The sequence below is a fragment of the Mus musculus genome, chromosome 12 (assembly GCF_000001635.26).
Source record: "Mus musculus strain C57BL/6J chromosome 12, GRCm38.p6 C57BL/6J".
Taxonomy (NCBI): Eukaryota; Metazoa; Chordata; class Mammalia; order Rodentia; family Muridae; genus Mus; species Mus musculus.
The window spans coordinates 26,346,092-26,372,761 of NC_000078.6; the positions used below are offsets into that span (position 1 = coordinate 26,346,092).

Sequence of the window (26,670 nt, forward strand, 5' to 3'; positions counted from 1 at the left end):
AAGACAAATGGCTGATTCTAGCAGGGTCAATTAGGGTTCTTGAGGAGCACGGAAAACCCCACATCCCACAGAGCAAGGATATGCTCAAAGCAATCCACTCTCATTGGCAGTGTGCAAAGACACCCACAAGTTGAGAGATTGTGCCACGATCTGAATACCCTGAGCAGGGTATGCACTGTGACCCCCAAATACAAAAGCACTGCCCTTGCGCCCATCAAGAAACAAAACAAAAAAACAAAAGAGATTGAACAGTTAAGTAACTGACTGGAACTTGACACAAATTTCAAGCTAGTCACAAGAGTTTGCACCAGCAATGCCAGTGTTCTGGAAGCAGAGTCAGGAGGGCAGTGACTTCCAGAATAGGCTTGGCTACACAGGGAAACTCTGTCTCAAAATAAAAAAGAGAAAAGACACATATCTTGTGTGAGAAAGTTCTGCTGGCCTCTGTAGCTACTTCCCCCGGGGAGATGGAGCCCAACTCAGACTCTAGGGTGGGCTGCACACAGGGACTGTCTGTCCAGGTGCAGAGAGAGGAGGCTGCCAGGGTGATGTCACACTGTGTCTGGTGGAGGCACACTGTGGGTGTCACAGTAGTCAGGCCGGGTGACAGTGTGCACCCTTGACTAGGCTGGGTGAGATTGACACTTCAGGCTGTGGTCTACTCCATAAACCTGCAACACCCAGTCTTATGGTGGGAAGAATAGCAGGCAAATAGTGATTCAGGAATGTCCTAAAGAATGCTGGACAACGATCCTCAAGATTGCCAGGATTCAAATTTTCTTGAAATCATCCAAATATGTATGACACTGATCTTGGAAGGTAAGGTGGAATTCTGGGTAAAAATAAAGGAAGTCTGATCAAAGTAAAAGTTTTAGTGAGGAATGCATAAGCTTGTTGACCATAAAGAGCCAGTATGTCACCAGAGGAGCTCTGTGTATGTTTGTACATGTTCATGTGTGTGTGTGTGTGTGTGTGTGTGTGTGTGTGTGTGTGTGTTTGTGTGTGTGTGCGCGTGCGTGTTGAGGCACTCTCTGGTCTACCTGTGACCTTTTCCTACCTCTAAATCCAAACCTACAAATCCCAACCTAAGTCTCACCAGTGAATTTTATTTTTAAAAGCCTCCTCACCCCCAGGAAATGTAGGCTCAAAAGAAAAGGATGACATTTTAAGCTAAGGTTTTCCCAAGATACTACTAAATTCTAAAAAATACCTAAAGAAAGTTTACAGACATCCCAGTGAATTCATAATGACCTCATTCATTAAGGGTTTGACATGCTAAATAAGTAATATATGATAAATCTAAGAAGGCCCTATGTTGGGGATCAATTGGGTCATGAATTCCTTTCTATAGGAAGACAGCTCAGCAATATGGCTTTGCACCATAAAGGCCATTCCTAAATTAAGATGTTGCCATAGGAGGACCAGGCAGACAGCGGAGCAAAGGACAAAGAGGGAGCCTACTACTTGTCTATCTTGTAACATGGCTGGGGGGGGGCGGGGGGGTTGGACAGAGACCACTCACTCAAAGATCAGCAGGTGTCAGGGAGCTTCACAGAAGCTTTAGGGGTTCACACCTTTAATACACACCTGTCCAGATGAGAGTGCAGGCCAGGCATTAGGAACTCTAGGACAGGAACAGCAGTCATGACTGAACACTGAGATGTGTAGGGGGCTGGATGGGGTATAGACTGATACACAGACACAGAACCGTAGGCAGGGTGGCTTCACAGCTTTTCACCCCATACTTCCCCTCCACTTGAGTGCTCAGAGATTCACAATTACATCATCAGCACCACAGAAAGAAATGTCCACATGGTTGTCCAAATTGTTTCCAGAGCTCTTGCTGCCCACAGGTGAAAACAATCAAACAAACAACCAAAAACAAAGTCACAGACACACATAGGAGAAATTCTGCTGAGACCATCTTTGGGGAAATGTTCAATATCAACCTGAGGCTCCAGCAGACCATCTTGAAGAAGTTTCAGAGTGGCTGATCTTGCTTCAGATCCAAAGATTGAGAAACTCACAGATTAGGAAAACACACCTCTGAATGCATCTATGAGAGTGATTTCAGGGCAGATTAAACCATGGAAATTCTGATCCACTTGTATATTCAAAATGTAAACAGACCAATTGGAGATGGTGGCACATGGCTGGAAAGAGTGGATCACTATAGCGTGTCCCCAGCCAGTGAAAATTATCTAGATAAACCTCAGGATACACAATTTTAAAAGTACAATAATAAATCTCATCAAAGAATTCAAGGAGGTTAAAGACACAAACTCAATAAAATTAAGGAAAAATAACATCTACGTTCTCTCCAATCACATGCACCACATCCCCAGAAAAAATCCATAAAGCTAAAAAATAAATAGGACAAAGACGTCTTGAGAATGGAATTCAGTAAGAAGAAAGAAACATTGAATATATAAAATTAGAGAGAGAGAGATAGAGCGAGAGAGAGACAGACATGAGGGAGAAAAATCTTCAGTCAATGGCATAGACCAGATCTTCAAAAAGATCACAGAAGAAAACTTTCCTAGACTAAGGGAAGACACAGACAGCCATACAGATACAAAAAGGACACAGAACACCAAACAGATAACACCAGAGAAGAAAATCCCCATGATATATCACTTAAAACACTTTTTTATACAGAATGGAAGAAAGTATATTTGTCCTAGTTAGAGTTGTTGTTGCTCTGATGAAACACCATGACCAAACACAACTTGGGGAGGAAATGATTTATTTGGCTTATACTTCCCCAGCACCTTTCATCATCAAAGAAAGTCAGGACAGAAACTCAAACAGGACAGGAACTTGGAAGAAAGAGCCGATGCAGAGGCCATGGAAAGGTGCTGCAACTGGCTTGTTCCCCCTGGCTTGCTCAGACTACTTTCTTATAGAACCAGGACCACCAGCCCAGGGATAGCACCACCCACAATGGGCTGGGCTCTCCCATATCAATCACTAATTAAGAAAATGTTCTACAGGTTTGCCTGTAGTGTGGTCTTATGAAGACATGTTTAATTGAGGCTCCCTTTTCACTAATGACTCTAGCTTGTGTCAAATTGACGTAAACTAGTCAGTACAGTATTGAAAGCTACAAGAGAAAAAAATACAAGTACCATATAAAGAAAAACCCATCACAGTAACAGGTGATTTCTCTATAAAGCCAAAAAATACCTTTCAAGTCCTAAAATACTATGACACCCAGCCTAGACTAATGTACCCAGCAAAACTATCTACAAAATAATTGAAGGAAAAAGAAATACCACCAAATGAACAGCCTAAAAAAATTATACTCAACAAACCAAATGTAAGGAAAATACAGGAAGCCATAATTAGAGAGGGGAGAGGGAGAGAAATACAGAAGATGGGAGGAATGTAAAATACCAGTAGAATGTCTGAAAATGTCATAAAGAATCATAACAGTTCACTGTTTACCTTAAAAAAACCCTATAACACGTGTGTATATAAATATTTACACATAGTTTAAATTAAAATTACTGATCCTTGATGATTATGTTCCCTCCAAGAGCACAAATCATTAAACCACCAACACCAGGCATGAGAAGCCTTCTTGAGTTGTTGGTAAGAGTAGCCCAAGAGACTTCCAAAACATTACACTATTGCTGCTGCCCTTGGTTGACCCCAGAAGTAGAAGGCAAGTGTCTATTACTGAAGTTACCATGCACTTCAGACACAGGAGCCAGAGGTCTCTCCTTCCTAAGGACTAGCTTTCATGGCACCAGGAGGTGCCACACAAGCTTCCACAGGAGAGAAACAATCAATAATCTTCTCGGCTATGGCATCTATGAATCACAACAACAACCTCCAAGGATGGCACAATAACCCTAAGGGCCCAGCAGTGATATACATGCCTCTGCAGTAACCAACAACTGTCTAATTGGATATAAGATTCAACCGACATGAGGAAAATCTCATCTGACACAGGAAGCCTAGCCAACTACCCAGGGCTAATAAAGTCATGGATCTAGGAGGAGAGTCTACAACCACTACTTTACTAAACCAACATATTCCCCAATGTATATATACTCTAAACATTTGTCTCTATAAAGACAGATAAGTGTAGTCCGCATGACTCATCAATGAAACTTCTCTTTGTAGCAGATGGAGACCATTACAAAAAATAAAATAAAATAAAATAAAATAAAATAAAATAAAATAAAATAAAATGACAGCCAGTCAAAATTCAGAGTTGTAGAGCCCAGTCCCAAGAGATACATCTATAAATCAACTCCCGAAGGCTCAGAGACCATTGCAGAAAAGGGAGTGAGAAGACTGTAAAAGCCAGAGATCAGAGTTCAGAGAGTTTGCTCTGAGATAATGTTTCCTAGTACTATTGGAACCTATACCCATAAATTTTCACCCACACGACTACTTAAATATGAGCTCAACAAGGACAACAATGGATGTGTCAAAGTGCACAGGGGAAAGCCCATCATGCCTCAACCTTACCCAGAGAACTCCAGTCAATTGTAACTAAGGAATCCTGAGAACAGGAGAAACTTCCCCAGGGAAGAACCTACTAATTGGCTGCCTGATACCAAATGGTCAGCCCTGAAAACATACATAAAAATAACATTAGACAGACTGAGCAGGTTATACTTAGGAAGATGTATATACATATAACACACACACACACACACACACACACACACACACACATGTAGCAACAATTAATGAAAAACCAGACCATGAATTTGAAGAGAACAAGGAGAACAGGGAGATGTATGTGTTTTGGAAGAAGAACAGGGAAAGGAGAAGTGACGTAATTATATTATAATCTCAAAAAATGAAACAAAACAATTTAATGTTCAGTATTGTTATCATCATGGCTTGCTTCCCACAGAAGGCCAAGGGCAGCTAAGCTCTCTGAACCCCATCCATGAACGAAATGCAAAGGAAGACATAAAGGGCCTATTATATCAACATCAGTTTATGGTAATCAGATAAACATTATATTTGGCTACCAGAGAGCAACATTTTAGACATCAAGCATTAAATTATTACATTTTTTTATGTTGAAGGGCTCTCTGAATTACCCCTGATTCCAGAGAGAATTTTCCAACCTCAAATGCTTACAGACTCCCTAAGCAGTCACACTAAGCAACCTCAGCAACAATTCTGTCTTTTGGAATAAACTCCCCTTGATGTATGATTTCAGACCTGGTGAGGGACACTGTCACCTTCAACTTTGTTCTGCTTTATTTTCAGATAATGGCATATAGAGAATAGAATGCAGGCACAGCTATGAGAAGCTTGGAGTGGCTGGACGTGGGGCACACTTAGCTGCACAGAGAGCCCTTTGTGGGGTGCAGGGGGATGTTTTCTCTTGTCATCTGCAGCTTTTGTGGTTCCTTTAATTTGGTGCTTGTGAGCATGGTCTAGAACAGGCCTGCAGCCAGCTCAGCATGGAGTACAATAGCTGTTTCCTTCAGGGTACAAACAGAAGCTTGCTGCCAGGGCAACAAGCCTGGGAAACTTCTGGATGTAGAGCTTGTCAGTCTTTTGATTGAATCAGAACTGAATGGAGGTAGCAGAGGGGTGAAGAGTTAGTCAGGGTGAAAGAAGACTCTGCGAAGACCAGAAGAACTCACGTTTAACTCAGCTTTGGGAACTGGTCACCACGAGGCCCTGGAGCTAAGACTGTACCTTCATGAGTCAGTGATCTCACAAGTAAGGAGGTCGTCTGACTGGGGATGGCTCAGGGTTTCTCAAAGCCATAAGCTTCTCAAAAGATGTGAAATACTCAGCCTCTGGCCAACCTGGAATCATGTGACTGAGCTCCTCATAGAGAGAGGAACAGATCTCAAAGGGAGAGGTGATGAGTACAGGGTATACTTTGCAAAGTTCAAACTCTGCTAACACAGACCAGAGTCAAATGAGTATATCCCCTAGGTCAGTTTAGACCTGTAACCCAATATTCCATATTGTATATCTTCCAAGCCTCCTGAAAGTCCAACCTCCATCACAGCACCGCCCCAACCTCTCCCCCACCTCTCTCTCTCTCTCTCTCTCTCTCTCTCTCTCTCTCTCTCTCTCTCTCTCTCTCTCTCTCTCTCGTGTGTGTGTGTGTGTGTGTGTGTGACAGGATCTCATGCAGCCTTGGCTGGCTTGGGACTCACTATACAGCTAAGAATGAGCCTGAATCTCTGGTCCTCTTGGCTTGTCTTCATCTCTCATTTCTCTGCGATAATAGTTACATACCACCATGCCCAGCAATCCCTCATCCTTTATTTCCTACATCCATACATGCATGCTTCCACTTCCATCAAGTATTAAGCAAAGGATATTAGGCATCTAGAAAGCTTGAAGCAGTATCGAAGATGAAGAATTACAAACGCCAACCAAGCCAGTGGCTACCTTCAAGGCACAATAGACGGGAACTCTTTGCCTTCTCTAGTCAAAAAACCTGCCCTGCCAAATCTCACTATGAAGCCAAAGGCAGGGAGATAAATGGCAAAAGAGGGCCCTAACAAGTTCACTGTTATTTTGTTACAGCGCAGTGTCTGCCTACCTGACACAACTCTGCCAGAAAATTTAGAATTTATTCTGAGCCCCTCACATGCCTGCTGCAATAACTTACCCACCATGTTGGAACTGAACCTTGCATATGCTGTGTGAGCCTTTAATACAGTTGCTCACGTTGGGGTGAGCCCAACCATAAAAATATTTCATTGCTAATTCATAAATGTTATGAATTGCAAAGTAGGATATATATGCTATCCCTGTGAAAGAGTCTTTGGACCCCAAGGGGTCAGTCATCCACAGGTTGAGAACCACGGGACTATACCATCACATCGTGAATCAAAGAAGCCCTTCCTTCCTTGAGTTGGTTCAATTAGGTGTTCTCATGTCACAGCATGAGAAACTACTTAGTGTGGGGTTCAGGGGGTGCTGTCTGGCTCCCAGGAGATGACCATGTTCAGGAGGAACAGTCTCAGCAGGGTGATGATGTCTACAAAGGTCTGCTATTCCTAGAAGGTAAAGACAAGGAATGAAGCCTCCTAGGCACCACTCCAGGGGTCTGGAACAGGATGTTGTAAATAAAAGCTGGCCGTTGGCAACCTGCTGGAAAAACCCCAGTTGTTCTCATCTTCAGATCTTCAGCCTTGGGAGAAGATCGCCAGCTTTAGGAGGGTACAGGCAGTGATTAGCAGCCTCCTGCAGAATCTGACCCAAGGGTTAGGGCAAATGAGGCAGACACAGAATGAAGGCATAGTAGCCAAGCTTTGTCTTGGGACTGGGGATCCATTGGCTATTTCAAGTCCAAAGGAAAAGCTGGTGCTTTTGGCACAAACAGTCTCTATTATAATGTCACCTGATCATCCCTTGTCACTCAGGTGCTCAGGGCTATGCAGATGAGGTCCAGAGGTAGGGAATATTCATGATAAACACAGCCACAAATAATTGTTTGCTTTTATGCTTCCAACCCCAAGAAGGTCATAAGCATTTTAGCACAAGAAATGGTGCTGAAGAGATGGACACTCTTCCCCTGACCAGAACATCACAGTCATTAAATATTATGTTGGCATCCCATTGATTTGTACAGCTTCTGTGCCAAGTTAAAACATAAAAGATAAAACTGGAATGAAACTGAAGATGGAACTGTTCTCACACACTCTACAGTAAAAGATGGTCATCTACTTAAGCACTCTAAAGGACAACCCCTCTGGCAGGAGCAGAGACACTTCCAAGAGGCACAAGACTGCTCTCCTATTGAAAAAAATGCTAGAAACCAGACTGATGGGGAATTTATCTTCTTGAGAGAGTTTGCACACAGTTCTGACAAGTCAGACTACCTTCAGGAGAGCCCATACAATGAGGAGGCAATGAGTGGCAGGACCATGCCTCAAGTAGGACATACTTAGTCAAACATGTCACTTGCCTTCTTTTTAACCTAAATCTCATGTTAGATCCCTGAAGATGGACTTGGAGGTTTCTTTTCTAATTATTATTTTTTGACTTTTTAACTTATTCACTTTACATACAGCTCACTGCCCCCGTCCCAGTCATCCCCTCCCACAATCCTTCCGCCATCCTTTTCTCCTCTGAGCGGGTGTAACCCCCTTTGGGTATGCCCCCATTGGGGTACATCAAGTCTCTGCAGGGCTCAGTAAATCCTCTCCCACTAAAGCCAGACAAGGCAGCCTATCTAGAAGAACATATTCCATGTGCAGGCAACAGCTTTTGGGATAGCTCCCACTCCAGCTGTTTGGGACCCACATGAAGATCAAGATGCACATCTGCTACATGTGTGCGGGGAGGCCTAGGCCCAGCCAGTGTATATTCTTTGGTTTCTGAGAGCCCCAGGACTTGGGAGTTTTTGGACCCCTTTACTTGTTCCTCTTCCCAAACTGGCCACAGGCAACTAATCTTGCCCTGATGTTCATGATGTCTCTTTAATTAGCATTTTGCAGATGAGTGGCAGAGCTCAGCTTGTTAGTGTGGCCAGGGCCCAGGCTCTGACCCTGACAACTCTATTAGAAAAGTGTTCTCTCAGCCCAGACCCTGAATCCGTTTCTAGAAACGCTGATAGGGAACGGAATAGATTTCCTTCCTCCTCTAGGAACTTAGCATCTTTGGGAAACAACAATACTAACTTGAAAACCATGCAGCTCATCTACAGGTAAAGCAGAAAGGGGAGGAATGCTGAGGGTATAGAGTATACACTGGGTGTCGGGGGTCCACCTGGGAGGAAAGCAAGGCGTGGCTGGAGAGGGTGGTTTCTGATGGGAGATGAGGGTGTAACCAGATGCAGTGGCGTTATCTCTTGGTAAGTGAAAAGGTAAAATAAGCAGAGGCAAGACTTAGAAGAGTGCAGAAAGATTTATCGCCCACAGTGGGGAGGGGGAGAAGGAAGTCTTCTCTAAAGTAATGTCCTCTGGAACAAAGGAAGCATGGCAAGCTTATTCATGGGGCTCATAAACATCCACATAGTGGCGAGGCAATTCCGAAGCACACTCAGGGTAGTACATTCCTGGGCATGCCCAGTTACGATCATACATATGCTTAGAAGACGCAAGTGAAGAGTGAGACAGGAGTGCCTCTGAGCATACTCGCCTTGCACTTAAAAGCTGAACATATATACACGTGTTGACTATATGTAAATATGGGAATCTGTCCCTGAAGATGTCTGCCTTGCCTATTGGCTGACTGAAGACAGTTCAGGTAAGACTTAGGGACTGGAGAGAATAACCCCACAGGTACAATGACAATCAGAGCCTATGACAAGCAGATCTATTCTAGATACATTTGGAAAGAGTAGCTGGTGGTCGGGGTGGTGCCTGAGAAAAGCTTAGCTCCACAGTAACCCAGAAGCCTGGGGAAGAACTCTGTGGCCACACCCATCAGGCTGGGATGGGGTCAGGTACATCACTGTTACTTAACAGGACTTGGGAACATCTATGCCCTCTTCTGAAGGTTGCTACTCTTTTAGAGTAAACTCCAGGTTATGCAGCCCAGATGCAATCTAAGCTGGCAATACAGAATACAGATGCAATACTAGGCTGGCAATACAGAATGCAATACTAGAACTAGGCAATACAGGCTGATGAGTCTATGGCCCAGCAGCTAAGAGTACTGGCTGGTCTTCCAGAGGAACCAGGTTCCATCCCCAGTACCTGCCTTGTCTATTTGGTCCCAGAGGGTCTAACACCCACTTCTGGACTTTGAGGGCACTACACACATATGATGCAGAGACATACCTGCAGGGAAAACATCAATAGACACAAAATAAATAATAAAAAGAGATAAAGTAGACTTGGATGGCAAGAGGACTCAGCAGATAAGAGCACTTGCTGGACAAGCCTGACAACCTGAGTTTGAACCTAGAACCCATGACAGAAAGAGAGAACTGACTTCCAAATGTCCTCTGACTTTCACAGGTACATCATGGCATGTGCGTGTGCATGTAAACAGATATGATGATGATAATGATGATGATGAGGAGGACAATGACAAAAAAGATGAAGACATCCATTGTCAACTTCTGGTCTGTACACATACACACATACACATGAACATATATTCCTCTCAATGTCTCTGCCTCTGTCACTCAGGCACACACACACACACACACACACACACACACACACACACAGGAACAAGCATACACATATTTTTAAAGATTACCAAGTAAACAAAACATAAGCTCAAAATAGTTATCCCTCTGGCCCGGAACCAAACAATCTGCTCACCCCTGCTTCAGGGATCCGCCCTGCTTGGTTTGGGTGCAGGGCTGCTGGGGAGGAACTGGGGAGATTTCCTGAATGAGACTTCCACATGTTGGGAAATTCCAGCCTCAAATTCTCAAGGGCAGTGGGTGAGAGGTCAGAGACAAGGAAAGGAAGCGAGCCACCAGCGACAGGCTAGCTGGCCCCCGAGCTCCCATGAATCCCGTGAATTCTGTACGCAGGGGCTGCAGACATACTGTACTTGGTTCAAGAGATCCAAATTCAAATCCTCACACAAGCAGGCCTAGCATCATAGCAACAGGGCCAACTGGGCCCTGCTATGGAATTCTTTTCCACGGGGCCTCAACTCTTAATTCTCGGTCTTTTTATAAAAAAAAAAAAAAAAAAAAAGAAACTCAAGGATAACAAAGAAAACTAAGTGCAGTGAGCTCAGAGAGCCGCAGTGGGTTTGGCAGCACTATATCTTCGATGTGAGAAATCCTCACATTTCTGAATCTCCCATTTCTTTAAGCACCGGATTCTTTGCTGAAAACAGTACCCAATCACTCCCTGCCCCTCCTCTCTCACCCAGAGACACTCTCCAATAGCCCAGATACCTATTTAATGGCTTGTGTTTGCCTCCCCCTTGAAAAAGAAAGGACCCCTGTGGAATTGGTGTTGATATTACATTTTTTTTTTTAGACAACAACAAAAACTTCTGAAAAGAGAAAAAAATACCATGCTGCATTTCATTTTTCCTTTGTTAGCAAGATCTACAACAGGGCTGGGCTCCCTTGGGCAATGCCTGATTCTTAGGTGAGCAGGGCGGATCCTTCTCCCAGCACAAGGTCCCCTCCACTGATAATCAGAGAGGACACCCTGTGCAAAGCCACTGCATTCAACATAGACCAGAGTGTGTCCCATCCCTTCTGTCTCAGCTGGGAGTCCCCCGAGTTGCAGAATAACTGTCAAGGTGGGATATGCTGCCATTTATCTATGCAAGTAGACTAAGCCAGCAGATGCGGGCACACCTAACTGGGCAGATTGTCAAAGCCAGAACAGTGAGGCAGACACACACACAAAGAGGCTGCAGTAGGGCACATCCCCCTGGTGCTCCGTCAGTGACTACTTCCATGTACTTCTCCCAGCCTCTGCGAAGCAGATTGACAGGCAGGACTCAGCTCTGCAATTCTCACTGCCATCAATGCTATCACATTGACACTGTCTATATACCCTTTCCCCTGGGTCTCTAGGATCCGTTTTTTGGTGGTGGTGTTTTTATTTTATTTTATTTTATTTTATTTTATTTTATTTTATTTTTTATTTTTGGACAGTAACCACCTGCATTGAATCTTTCCATCACCCTCCACTCGTTGTGGCATGTTTGATAATCACACGTGTACATGTAACCTGCGATCTACCATTTGATTGATAAGCATATCGATAATAAGATTCAGAAGGAACAAAGAGCTTGCAGTTGCCATGGTACTGATTCCAAATGAGACCTCAAGAACTCAGTCAAGTGAAGGTGAGAAGACTGGTGTAGCTTAGTAAACTAAGTGATCCTCAATAAATAACTGTAATGCTCTGTATCACTGACATGGCTGGTTCACAACACCCATGTACCAGTGTCTACCCAACAATGCTGCATATGATCTCATGACACACCTAGAATTATCTGTCGTATTCTCTCACATTGAATTACATCTTGCATTTTGTAATTCATGGTTTACAGAGTAAACCAAAGAGAGATAAATTCAGACTAATTGTCTTCACTCAACAGATAAAATGTGGAGGTTCAAGAATGATACTAGCAGTTTACCCAACAACTTATTAATGCAGGACTCCAGGCCAATGTCCCTAACGTCATTGCCTACCAAGTAAAGGCAAGCCCATCCATTGCACAGACTTTCCAGGTTCTCTTCACAAACACTGACTCTCTTGTCCTCACACATGAGCTCTTGGTGTTTGTCTGGGTCACCTGCAGTCTCACTCTGAGAAAACAATATGGTTTTCATTGTAAAGCTCTCAATCTGGTCATGGAGGCCTTGGCTTCCTAATGTCAATCTACAGTGGTCCAGACTTACAGATCCAGGGCTCAACACCTTCAACCACACTAACAGCAATCCTTAGCCTGCCATCTCAGCCAATCCCGGAGAACATCTGTCCTAACACACACGTTCACTAGCTGATTTGAAATCCCTGCCTCTCCATGAGGAGAGCTGGATGATCAGTCCATCCTAGACAGGAAAGACAACAGGTAAAGCTGAGCTGCTCCTGTTGTGGTCCAGGGGCTCAGCAGATGTCTCTTCCCAACTCCTCAGCACCTTCACTGTTGGATCCCGACTGCTTGTGGACATTCAGGAAACACCATGGCTGCTCTAATCCCTCTACCTCTGGAGCCTGGCGGAGGAGACTTCAAGTCCAGATGAGCTCATGAGGTAGAAAACCACAACAGGGAGTCACAGCACAGCAATACCCCAGACCTCTCGTGTTGCTCTTTTTTCCTAGAAGACAACACTTCATTTTGGGAAAAAATACTCTGTAAAATTTTATTCTTCAAAACTTACTTAGAATGAGTTCTGACATGGTGACAGTCCCCACAGGCGCAGAGGGAGAGCTTGAATTGGGTGAGAATATCCACAGAGAAGTAAAACCCAGACTGATGGTCAGGACTCGGACGGCAGAGCCAGTTGTGTGCAGCCCCAACCTGGTGGGAACTGAACCCAACCAGAACTGATGCAACTTCTCCTTAAGCGAAACAGAGATGCAGATTTCCAATTATTCCCAAGAAAACCCAAAGACAACCTGGGTGCAGTCCCCAAGGCCAGATGCATGTCTTTTGGGGATACCCACTTAACAAGAGTCTAGAAAAGGAGCTTATTTACAGCCCGACTTCAACCTGAGGTTAATATTACTACAACAATGGCAAGATGCCCCTATGCTTGGAGGTCCCACCTGGGGAGAGGACACAGTTGGAGAAACGATAATGGGTCTACTGGGATCAGGGACTCCTGAGGACTCAGGTTATTTGGTCACCTGAGCTCCATTGATGCAGAATGGCAGCCTACAAAATAACAAAGTCACTCTGTCCAGCCACTATTTTCCTAACTCATAGCTATCTTGGGCCTCTGACATTTGAAGGCCACCGACAAGGTTCTTGACACTGCAGAATAGCTCCCTGTCCCCAGGACTACAATGAATGACAGACTCCCTTTTCCTAGTAGTCTGCTGCTGAACCCTATGCAAAGGTGATGGGGTATGGAAGGCTGGGATGCACTTCCCAGGAGTGTCCAAACAGCTTCATAATGACAGGGACACCATTTCATCTTTCCATCCTAGTGACTATTAGACTTGCTCCCTCCAGCTCTCAATGTTTAGTGCTGATGGATTCTCCTTGCAGAGAATCCAGAATCAGACGCTTCAAGAGCACAGTGATTTGAACATGGCTTGTCTACTATGTCACTACTGTGCCCTAGCGATCCACCTCAGCAGTAGCACAGAGTAAGAACTAGTCTGTAACACTCATGTGACACCCTACAGCTCTTCTCTAAGAAACAGAAAATGCTCATTCAACAGAGCATGCATGGGTTGGGTGGCATTCGGCTCCATGTACACTGAGATGTTTATAAGACTCATGTCCTGTCATCTGCACTTTGTTGGGATGACCCTGCATGGGGAAGAGCCAATCCCAGCTTCCTAAGAACAAGCAGTCTGACTCTGGGCTCTGGGCCAACTCTGGGCACTTGGTACAGGACCTGAGCTCTAAGCTTCCTCCGAGACTCAGGCCTCCTGTAAAATTAACCATCACTTGCTAAGTTGCAGTGACCTGGTTAAGAGCTCAGAGACGCTATTAAACAAACGTGGGTGATAGTGAAAGTCAGTGAAATGGCGCTTTTGCTAGGCAGAGGGACATACTGCAGGGGCTTAGAAATGTTGTTGTCTTTAGCTGCATATGTATCAAAAGATGGCCTAGTCGGCCATCACTGCAAAGAGAGGCCCATTGGACTTGCAAACTTTATATGCCCCAGTACAGGGGAACGCCAGGGCCAAAAAGGGGGAGTGGGTGGGTAGGGGATTGGGGGGGGTGGGTATGGGGGACCTTTGGGATAGCATTGAAAATGTAAACGAGGAAAATACCTAATTAAAAATAAATAAATAAATAAATAAATAAATAAATAAATAAATAAATAAATAAATAGCTACAGAGAACAAAAAAAAAAAAAAGAAATGTTTCCATGTTGTGATTAAGTTACTGTCATTCATGGAAGTCATCTACACATCAGCAGTGGGAGGATGTTCCTCATGGCATTCCCTGTGATGTTAGGAACCTCTGCGTGTGAGGTGCCTGTTAAAGGGATTGGTAAGGCAGAGAAAGGAAGCACGTACCATACCGAGGAAGGGAACAGGAGCCAAGGTTTTGAGGTGAAAATTTCAAAGTCCACACCACTCTCACTGTGGGTTTACTACAGAGTGGGCACGGTCACCAAAGGAAGCTATCATCTGATTAAAAATGAGGACAGGCTATTTTTCTTCCTCCAGTATTTCTTTATAAAAAATGAATTTCAATAACTGCAAAGCCAATAGACGTTTTAAACATAAAAACAATGTAAAACTGATCACAGAAAAAAAAAGTTCATGTTTAATCCATCCAGGGCTTCAAAAATCACTAACTAAAAAGCTAGGCACGGGGCGCTTCTAGCATGCTAATTTTCAGTTGGGGGTTGGGGAGTCAGGAGGGTTGCCTGAAGCTTGAGGGCAGCCTGGGCGACTCATAGAGTCCAGGACAGGAGGAGCTTCAGCGCATGACTGTCTCACAGAAACAAACAGCAGAGAGTAAATCATCAAACAAATAGCAATGACTTAAAAGATGCTGCCGACAGAACAACATGATGTGTACAGGAAATCAAACAGCTGGAAGATGCTGTTCCCAATGAGCAAAGGAAAACTCCAAATGCCCAGGCAGTGAGGTTCTAAGTTCCTGGAACACCCCATTGAGAATGGTTCAAAATAACACAGTTCATGAACCCTGGAGCATGTCAATATCTGCCCAAACTGCACAATTGACTCACTGACCCAATAATCTTATTTCTCAGCACCCAGCCAAAGTTAGTCAGTTACCATGGCCCCGCTTGCAATGCGAGACTGGAAGCCACACAAAGAGAAGGCTCGTGACATGAAGCGGAGCTCCTCAAGGTGGGAGACTTCGGAAAGAGCAGGAAAGCTGCATGCATTCGAGTGGAAAGAGCTGCAGAGCGTATGATGTAAAAACTGCAAGGCATTCAGGGATGCACAGTATAGGCTGCATTTACAGGCTTAAGCATTAGATGAGCACCAATATGCTAACCGAAGCTGTTACCTAAGGAGGTTGGGAGGGCTGCACCAGGCCCAGAATGGTCACAGGAAAACATCAGCAAGATTCCCAACAGAGACCTTTTATTTATTCATTCCTGTATTTATGTGTGCTAAGTGTGCTAATGTGTTTATATAGGTGCACATTCTCTCTCTCTCTCTCTCTCTCTCTCTCTCTCTCTCTCTCTCTCTGTGTGTGTGTGTGTGTGTGTGTGTACTTGTAATAGGGCAGAGGTCAACCTCAAGCATCATTCCTCAGGCACTGTCCACCTTATGTTTTGAGACAGGGTCTCTTACTGGGATCTGGGGCTCGCCAAATCAGCTAGGCTAGACTGGCTGCTTATCTCCTCATCTATAGCACCAGGATTCCAGGCATTGATGTACCCCTATGCCCAGCCTTTCACATGAGCACTGGGGCTTGAACTCAGATTCTCATGCTCACCTAGTAAGCAATTTACTAATGGAATAGTCTCTTCAGCCAGAAAACTCTCTCTCTCTCTCTTTCTCTCTCTCTCTCTCTCTCTCTCTCTCTCTCTCTCTCTCTCTCTCTCTCTCTATATATATATATATATATATATATATATATATATATATATATACACACACACACACACACCTACCTACCTTTAGGAAAGTTTAACACATGATGTTCACTCACTAATAAGTGGATATTAGCCCAGAAACTTAGAATACCCAAGATACAATTTGTAAAACATATGAAACTCAAGAAGGAAGACCAAAGTGTGGATATTTCTTTCCTTCCTAGAATGGGGAACAAAATACCCATTGAAGGAGTTACAGAGACAAAGTTCAGAGCTGAGACAGAAGGAAGGATCATCCAGAGACTGCCCCACTTGGGCATCTATCCCATAAACAACCAACAAACCCAGACACAGCAATTTTTGGCTGACAGGACCCTGATATAGCTATCTCTTGTGAGGCTATGGCAGTGCCTGGCAAATACAGAAGTGGATGCTTGAAGTCATCTATTGGCTGGAACACAGGGCCCCCAATCAAGGAGCTAGAGAAAGTACCCAAGGAGCTAAAGGGGTCTGCAATCCTTTAGGAGGACCAACAATATGAAGTAACGAGTATCCCCCCAGAGCTTGCATATATAGCAGCAGAGGATGGCCTAGTTGGCCATCAATGGGAGGAGAGGCCCTTGGTCTTGCAAAGATTATATGCCCCAGTATAGGAGTATGCTAGGGCCAGGAAGCAGGAGTGGGTGGGTTGGGGAGCAGGGCAGGGGGAGGGTAGAGGGGACTTTTCGGAGAGGAAACTAGGAACAGGGATAGCATTTGAAATGTAAATGAAGAAAATATCTAATAAAAAAGAAAAAAAAGTTTAACTAGGTTTTATAAACTACAGAGATTTTAATAAAAGAAGCATTGTGGCCACTGTGACCATCGTGGTAATTCAGAATAGATGGTCCATAACTTGTTTTCTTTATTCTACTGAAGAGGGGTGACCACACATGATAACTGAATTCCAAAACTGTCCGTGTAGATCTGATCTCCCGAGTGTCTCTTCCTTATTTAAAAATCTGAAATCTACTCGATTGTCAAAAGGAACAATGCCTTCGACTCATCCCCATCAGAGAAGAAGTGACTCAAGCATTTCTCATCGCTGAGTCGAACCTCCAGGTTGTCAGCCTTTGGGAAGGAGCTTCATTATTCCATAGAAGAAGGGAGAAGCAACATAAAGTCTAGCAAGAACTTAAAAAGGAGAGTAGTTGGGCTAGGGAGACAAGTCAGTAAGCGAAGTGCCTGCTGCTCAAGCATGAGGAGGACCGGAGTCCAGATGCCCGGGGCCCATGTAAAGTCAGATGTGCTGGCAGGTCTGTAAGCCCGCACTGTGGGGAGGGTCGGGGTGGGAGAGAGACCGGTAGATCCTCGGGGCTCATTGGCTAGAGGCCAGAATTCGGTATCAGGTGGCTTCCCCAATTATTCTCCAGCTCTTTTTAAAATAACATTTTTATTTATTCTTTGATAAATTCATACATATATTTTGATCAGATTCTTTCCTCCCCACCTCCTTAAACACCACTTCCCCCGACACACACACCAAACTTCATTTTCTCCTTCTTTTTTTTAAAAAGCAAAAGCAAACACAAAACATGGGGTCCCGTTTGTGCTGGCTGACTACTGGATGTGAGGCCTGCCCTGGAGTGTGGCCAATATACCCAGTGTCACTCCACTAAAGAAAAGTGACTTTCCCCACCTAATAGCAATCAAATCCCTACTGCTTTGTGGGGAGGGGTGGGACTTCACGGCCACTTCCCCACCTCCTTGCTGGGATGTGTCTGGCTCGAGCTTATGCAGACCTTATGCACGCTGCCTCAGTCTCATGAGTTCACGTGTACCATGCGCCTTGTTGTGTCCCGAGGCACGGTGTTATCTTGGAGTCATCTACTGCCTCTGGTTCCCACAGTCTTCCTGCCTCCAGTTCAGCATAGATCCCTGAGGCCTGAGGGGAGGGGTGTGATACAGACATCCAATATCGGGCTGAGCATTCCCCAATCCCTTCTCTGCATGTTAGCAGCTGTGGGTTTCGTTGCTACTTACCATCTACTTAGAGAACCTTCTCTGATGAGGGCTGAGCATTGCACCGACCTGAAGTTCTGGTTCATACTGTGACTGAGACCCCAATCAGTACCAGATCACAGTGGTGGGTGGGATGATTTCTCGAAATCAGGTCACTAACTGAATCTGGAACTAAAGATAACATTCCCAAACCCTATCTTCAACTTTAAAATTTGAAAAATCTCATCAAGTTGCTGGGTTGACCTTGAATTCACTCTGCAACCCAAGCTGGCCTGGATGTCGCAACCCTTCTGCCTCAGCCTCCCCATGAGCTGAAATTACAGGCCTGAAGCACATGCTTAGTTTGTGAACACACTTGATAGCAGGAAAGTGAGACAGAAGGAAGATGAAGTGATGAGGATCTTGTTGACAGTCACCACATCAGCTGTCCTTTGATTCTGATCACTGCACTTAGGGCAACACCACCAGTATGTGTGGTACTCCTGCAGTCATGACTCGGCCACTCCCTCCCTCAGAATCTGAGGACCCTGCTCAGACAGCCATTTTTCCTCTAGAATTCTATACTGTTCAATACTCAAGAGGTCTAAATTGAAATCCAGACTGAGCTAGTCCTCAGTCCGTCCTAACATCCACATCTTTCATTCCACTGGTGAGTATTCTGCTACAGTGAGGCCCAGAGTTTAGCAGACTGTAACTATAATGGACCACACAGTCAATACTTGCGGCTCTGTCGACCACAGCACCCCATGGACCACTAAACCCTGATGCTCAGGCCTAAAAGCATGCAGAGATAATGTGTAACCCAAGGCCTGGCTGGGATCCAAGGGCACAGGCTAGTGGCCAGACTCAGCCCACGTACCATATGCTGATCCATGGGGTGAAGCCTAGTGACTCTCGAGCCATGATGAAAAGCCCTCTCCAGCCCAAGCCTTTCCCTTCTGTGCATGTCTTTCTGTCTCAGGAAAACCTAACTTCAGAAATACAGGATTTCTGAAATTAGGGTTTGATTCCAAATCCGTAAGCCAGGAATAAGCCTAATTCTGACCTCTCTACACATCTAGGGCCACTGGTCTCTGCGCTACGACCTGGCCACCCCGTGGATATCACAGGAAGGGATATGCTTGCTCTCCAGCCACCTTAGGAAAGGTTTAATGGGAGCATCGCGCAGAAGAGAAACTGAGGAAGGCTAATGAAACAAATCCAATCTAACTCTGGTTAAACCCCTGGTGATTCTGATGTGAATGTTAGGTCTCCATACAAGGAGCCTGATGCTGTATTAGGGAGCGTGCAGCCTTGCCACATAGAGGCCTGCTGATGTGAGTCTCAGCTCAGCAAACGGTCAGTGGCAGCAAAAGCAACCTGCAGTGACCACAGCTCAGCTACCAAGTCCCCACTAAACCCCCACATCCTCCACCCATCCATCCCCTGGAATGTTTCAGCCACATTGTCTCCTGGCCAGAAAACTTACGGTTTTAAAGTCCCACAAGGAGCCCGAAGTCACAAAATGAGTCACTATCAGAGTCTAGTCTGAAGCAGAGACAAGTTGGCTATGAATTCAACTTTTATCCACCAATACCACACAGTTCCTGGGCCTCTTGGATGCTGCTGCTGGGCTTCTGTCACATCATCATTGGGTGAGGACTTTGGCTGGACTAACCAGCTGTCCATATAACATGTGTCCTGCAAAAATGCTTTCCCATATCTGCAGGGAGGTGCTGCTGGGAGGCTGGGCCTGGGTACAACCACAAAACAGAAGCCAGTCCATAGTCTCAATAGCACTTTTGACCAGAAGGGGACACAACTATGAACCATAGCTGGCAACCACAGTCCCAAGAAACAAGTACAACAAGCAGCCACTTTCACAGATGACTGATATACATTCTGAGGACTGGAGAGGGAAGGAGGAGTGAAGTCAGCCACTTTCACAGATGACTCATCCACATTCTGAGGACTAGAGAGGGAAGGAGCAGAGAAGTCTAGGAAGTACCAAGAGGTACTTCAACCCTGAAGTTCAACCCTCGCAACCCTGATTCTAGCCCTAGGAATTGAGAATCAGCTAAAACAAGGAACAGCCCATCTGGGATTGTGTTCCTACATGGAAGGCCATGCTAAAAGTGAAAACTACATTATCAACACTACAAGCCTCGTGAACTATGAAGGGTGCATGGGGCTAAGGATAAGAAATTATGTAATTTTAATTTCATTTGCCAGCAACAAGAAAGGTTGGCTGCCCAAGTTTACCAGGTGAACCGAGTGCCTTGGCATTTACCATGTCACTCAGCCTGAGATGCACCCAGGCAGCTGAGGGAACCTGCCCACAGTCCCAAACTCAGAGTGACGAGGTGGCAGAGAAGAGGAGGTGGACTCTCATCAAGGTTGGAATCCACTTCACTCTTGGCTTTTGCTGAGGCTTCAAGAGGTGGGAGGGCTCCGGGGGCATCTTGCATAATGCTACAGGACTGATAGGAGCCGTAAGGAGGGAGCAATTCACCTCCAGGCTGTATAGAAAAAAAAAGGACTCCTTCCCCAAGCTTCTGTGCTTATAAACCAACCTGCAGTTCCTGTGCTTTGCAAACCAGCAAGGAAACAAACAAACAAACAAACAAACAAACCAGGAGAGGTGCCAGAGTGATGAGCAATGAGGCAGCACTGGAATGTGAAGGGATCAGCCCAATGTCTCATGAGCAGTGACAGGCACCTGGGGTCTTGGGGACCTGCTAAGAGCAAGACAGTTCCCTGATGGGCAGCTCTTTCTTTTGTTCCTTTTGCATTTTCTGAGACAGGCGCTCATTAGCCCAGAGTCTCCTGAGTTTCAGGATTAGATCTGGGCAACCATCACACATGGCTTATAAACAGTGCTGAGGACAGAACCCAAGGTGTTATGCACACTAGGCAAACACCCTAATAGCTGGGCCAGCACATACCCACCACAGGCTTTCCTGGACTTTCCCACCATCACAACTCTTGCCCCAATCCATCCTCTCAGTGGTACTTAGCAGCTTGCTAATGGCCTAGTGGGGAGCTACAGACTCTGGCAGACTCCCTGCAGCAAGCAGGCACAGGATGACCTAGGAATTGGACTCCTGTCTCCCTATTTGTTTCTGCCACCAACTCTATGAACTTCCAGCTGCACAAGGACTCTCTAGGTCTGACTTCGACTTTATTTTTGGCATAGAGTAAAGTCATATTACCTCCCTCCTCTCCCTTTTATGGGCCTTGGATAAACAACACAGGAATTGCCATCTCCACTAGAATGGCTGGTCACAGAGTCCCCATCCATGACATTCCTCATCACCATGACCAAGTCCCAAGTGCCAAAGACAACAGCCAGTGTCAAGAAACCAGACAGCTGGAGCAAGAGGAAATTAGGCAAGGGTTCGCAGGCTTGGAAATGGAAGAGAACATGGGGGAAATCTGTACACTACACTGCTGTCCCAGAGGAACCCATGTGACTTCCTGGTGAGTGCTAAGTCCAGTTTGTGAGTCCAGCCAATGGTAGAGTTTGCAATAAAAACAAGACAAAAGGACAGTGGGAAACCCAGATGCGATATCAAAACATCAGATAGAAGCTGAAGAGATGGCTCCTTTCAAAGGACCCAAGTTCAATTCTCAGGACCCACATGGCAGCTCACAGACATCTGTAACACCAGTTCCAGGAAATCAGATTCCTTCTTCTGGCAGAAGCCAGGCATGTGCATAAAACACAGACATACATGCTAGCAAAACACTCAAATACATACTTTAAAAAATTAAAAATGTTAGATAAAATGGCAGTTATTTTTTTCTGTCTTTACTAGAAGTTCTAGGAAGCCATACTTCATATTAAAAGAAACAAAGAAAAAAATATGGCTTCTCAAAATGTTCATACAGTAGAGTCAGGAGTGACCCTATTACTCATAATCTAGATGCTCAGAGCCTTCAATTGTTGTTATGAATTATTCTGTGGGACTGAATGGTAGAGTGCTTGCTTAGCATGCAGAAGGGTCTAAGGACCATCCTCAGTACTAAAAAATAATTTAAAGAAAGATTGATAAAATTATTATATTGTATATGAGAGTAAATCTTATATTCGGTATTTTTAATCTTTTTCTTTTGCATGTGTGCACGAGTATGCACCTATATGCACAGCAATGTGGCAGGTGACAGGTCAAAGTCAATGTTGAGTGTTTTCCTTGACTGCTTTGAATCTTTATCCTTTGGGACAGTCACTGAACCTGGGGTTCACTGATTGGTCTAGACTGGCTGGCCAATGTGTTTCATGGATTTGAGTATCTGACATTTTTTTTTAAAAGGTTTGGGTACAATTGTGTATAGAGGCACATAGATAACCTGGTATCTGTTTTTTTTTTTTTTTCTTTTCTTTCTCCCAGCCTCCTCCTCACGCATAGGACCTGGGATCTGAATTTGGATCCTCTTGTATGTGGGGCACTTTACCAGTGAGCCATCTCTCTGCCTTTCAGTGATAAAATAGCATCACTAGAGAGGCTGGAGGAAACACATTGGTGATAGATTCATTTATGTCCCAGATGATGGTAAGTTTTGTATGTGTGTTAACTCATCTGCAAACTCAGTCATATACAGTAAATGAGCACAGCTTCTTAAATGTCAGACGTACCTCACTAGAGTGACTTTTGAAAGCTGGGGGGAATAAGAGATTTTGTGCACTAAATTCTGTGTAGCATGTAATTTTGCAGCAATAAATTGGGGCTCCAAACTGAGCAAAGCAAAGGGCAGCCGGCAGAGAATTAGGGCCTAGGGCTCACCCATAGGTTGAAAACTGGCCATACAGCTGGTTCACTGCCATAGCACCCTGGGGCTGATGTATGGCTGACTTGCAGCATGGATCCCCACCACAGCCTAACATGCTCTCGGCAGGCTTCCTAAAGCCCCTGCCCTTTGTGGGCCTTGTTCCATACGGTGAGGAAAATGGTATTTGCATGCTTTTGTCTCTTATGGCTGCTGGAATCAATTATCACAGTCAGGCTAGAACATAATAGAAATTAATTGCCCCACAGTTCTGGACCCTGGAGCCAAAGGGAGGACATTGGTAAGTTGGCTCCTGAGCACCATGACAAGAAACGTGGTACATCTTCCTCCCTGTTGTGTCTCTGTCCCCACACTCCTCCCTCTTACAAGAACACAACCTCAACTGAGTTGAGGCACCAACCCTATAGTAAGCGACCTTCAACCTCATAACCTCTGCCCAAGACTGCCGGCTCCCATTCTGAGGTACTGAGTCCAGGCAAGGGCTGCAGTAGAAATCCTGAAGTTTAAGGGAACACAATTTATCTACACCAGCATTGATTCCCCAGTGGGCATCAGCAGGTTGGCAGATGCAGCCAATAAGACTTGGCTCAATCAATGGGACACCATCATTATGGTCTCCATTCCCACCTCGTCACCAGCATTCCAAGAGCCTCGCCCCTGAGGATGAGCATCTCCTAAAGTAACAATGGGATGTTGTGCTTCAAGGCAACAATCATTGAGTATGCCTGAGTCCAGCCACTGGTCTTACCATGTGACCTCATGCTGTGGCTATAGCATCATTGACCTTAGACCTCTCTGATCATAGCCATCACCCAGGCTTCATTGGCCTCCCAGGTCCACTGCAGACTTTAAGATACACAAAGGGCACTGTTAATACTGTCACCTCTCTGAGGACAATCCTCAGACATTCTGGGGGCTGCTACATCAGTCTCGGAGTGTCTACCATGCTCCACAGAAGAATCTATTTGCTTTCCTGAACATTGTGGCTAGATTATTTTGTAAAGATAAATAAATAAACAATTGTACAGGTAATTCCAGCTGCTATTTTAGAAACTCGAGAAAATGAGTGTTTTGTCAAGTACGTTGGCTTCCTGTGCTCAGGACAGACCCGCCGCCACTGGTAGAATACTAAGAGCTAAGTCTTCCATGCCAGGACGCTGTCTCACGGGCTCGGCCTCATTACTGCCACAGCCACAAGAGCTCATTCAATTCCAGGAGTCTCTTCAGTGTTCCCAGAATAAATCACTGGTTTGCCCCAGCTGGGAAGCAAGGAATAATTGGCAGAGCTGGCTACACCAGTCAGGCAGGAGCCCATGCTGTGATTCGTACTGATCCATTTGGCTGAGCTCTGTGTGTTAACTGGCCTCTCTTGCACCCAACACCACCCCAAAAGGATTGCCCCTGTTCTGACTCTTAAATAATACCACATAATACTCTCTTCTGGGATTTCTTGTGTAACTAATGAAAGACAAAAGTTTCCAGAACATGCCTCACCCAACCTTCTCAATGGTGGTCCCTAGAGGTAAAGGGACTATTGTCCAGACAGGATGAGCTAGGTCTACCTATGACCTTAGATGAAATCACCTTGGGAAGTGGTATTCTGTCTTCATCAATAATGGCATTTTTCTCCAGTCATGGCTACAATACCATTGAGAGGGTCAGCCATAGCCTAAGTGTGTGCAGTTTAAAAGGATCCCAGGGGCATTCCAGCAACAAGCATCATTTGAAAAGGCAGTCACTGTGCCCAACACTAGGGGTATGGACAATTTACAGAACACACAGATCCATTCTGGAAAACCTCTGTGTTCCTTGAAATGTGGATAAAAGTCTAACCCCCTACCAAGCAAGTTTAGTGCTTTGAGTTTAAAGGGAGACCCATGTTCTTTAGTCATTTATTCCTTTAATCTTGAGTCCAGGAAACTCTTGGTCATATTCATGTTCATTTCTTAAGAACAAAGAAATCTGCAAGAGGGCTCTGAGTTGGCCTTCTCCTAAAAGCCCACAACGGTTCAAGTGTAGGCTGATGATATTGGGAAGTGTTTCCCACAAAACCCAGTTACAGACATGGAGAAGTGAAGCAGACAAGGAAAGACAGCCAGGGAAGGGGCCATCTTCTGGAGGATGAGTGATGCTACTGGATGCTTAACCCCAGGGGAAATCTGAGATGCCAACTCACACTCTGTCTCACAGTTAACCCTTTTAGGTTGCAAGGAACTGGTGGTGTCCGGCACACTTCACCATCCATCAGCTGAGGGATGCTCTAGGTTGGAGCCTGGACTACTGGACTTGCTGCCTTCCAGCCACAACACAGGCTCTGCAGAGGCACTTCTCATATAAGCAAATGCCAGTACCCACAGTGGACAACCAGACACTGAGGGTGGAGCAGGCAAGAGTGACATATTGTCATCCCCACAGCTCACATGGAGCCACTTTCTTCACTTGTTCCTCCTACACTGGGCGCTGAAGGAAACCAGGAGTGTTTCCTCCAGAAGGTGATAAAGGAGCTGTCATGATGTGACTGTGCAGTGCCCCGCCCCCAGGCTCATAGGTTTGAACACCTAGTTTTCACTTGGTGGTATTGTTTGGGTTGGTTGTGAACTCTTGAGGAGTTGTAGCTTTGCTGGAAGAAGTGGTTTAAAGGGGTTTTGTAGTCAACTCCACATCTTGTTCTCTCCCTTTCTGCATTCTGACTTCGGATTAAACTGAGAGCAGCTGGCCTAATGCTCTGTGGCCACGCTTCCTCTGCCATGGACTGCCCTGGAACTCTAAGGCTGGAATAAATCCTTTCTTCCCTAAGTTGCTTGTGTCTAGCTATTTTATCACAGCAACAGAAAGTAACTATGATGAGAGCTGTGTCTCTGGGTGAACTGAGTTTCATATAAGATTTTCAGTGGTAGTGTGGTGTTTGGGGTAAGTTAAACAAGCTGGAATTGGTGAGCTCTCTGTTCAGAAAGGGACCCTGCCTATATAAATTCAGGGGAGAGCTCTTGAGGAAAATACTAGTCATTAACTTTTGACTTTCCCATTCATTCCCACACATATGCACATGTATAAGCACACACACACACACACACACTCCCACACATATGCACATGTATGAGCACACACATACATGTATGAAAATCACAAACACATACACATGAAAAGAAGGAAAGGAGGGAGGAAGGAAGAAAGATGGAAGGATGAGAAGCCAGAAAGTTGGAGGAAAGTTGCACCAGTTGACTTCCTAACCTCAAACTTTCTGCATCTGAGACATTTGAGGACACCTTTTCTGTATTGGCCTTCCACAGAAAGACTTGATTTCTCTACTTGGGATTAAAAGAAAGTGGTTGTTTAAGGTGGTCATATGAGTATACATGACAATATTACCCAGCAGCTTTAAATTGGAGTTATTTTTAATGTTAGATAATCCCCATACACACACACTAGGATGCAGAGATAATTGGCTTTGTAGAGAGCCAGCCATCTCTAGTTGTTGTGACTTGACTTCCTTGTTTTCCCAGAATTCAAGGTGGCTGTGTCCATGAGGTTTGATTAGGGCGAATGGTCAACCCAGTGTTCAAACCGCAGTCATTGGGATGTGCAAAGCACCCTGGATCCCCTGTCTCTGCCTCCAAAATGGTGGGCTTACACTCAATCCCCAATCTGAATGGCTTTTAGATGTTTTTGGGATTCTGAACTCCAGTCCTCAAGTTTGTGTGACAAGCACACTCTCCTGAGTCAGCTCTTCCGCTCTCATCTGTACTTTAAAATCATCACTACCATGACATCACCCTCCTCACTGAGCAACACATTCAGAGGTCAAC

General features: G+C 45.0%; 1 protein-coding gene and 1 long non-coding RNA gene across 9 annotated transcripts in view; one reads left to right on the forward strand and one right to left on the reverse strand.

Annotated features, from left to right (window-relative positions):
- Positions 1-26,670, reverse strand: part of Rnf144a (ring finger protein 144A) — a 108,526-nt gene that overhangs the window by 39,298 nt on the left and 42,558 nt on the right. The window lies entirely within an intron of this gene.
- Positions 619-25,657, forward strand: 4930549C15Rik (RIKEN cDNA 4930549C15 gene). The gene is made up of 5 exons (NR_130981.1): positions 619-819; positions 9,915-10,021; positions 11,537-11,730; positions 22,468-22,629; positions 25,055-25,657. It is a non-coding gene; the product is annotated as an RIKEN cDNA 4930549C15 gene (long non-coding RNA).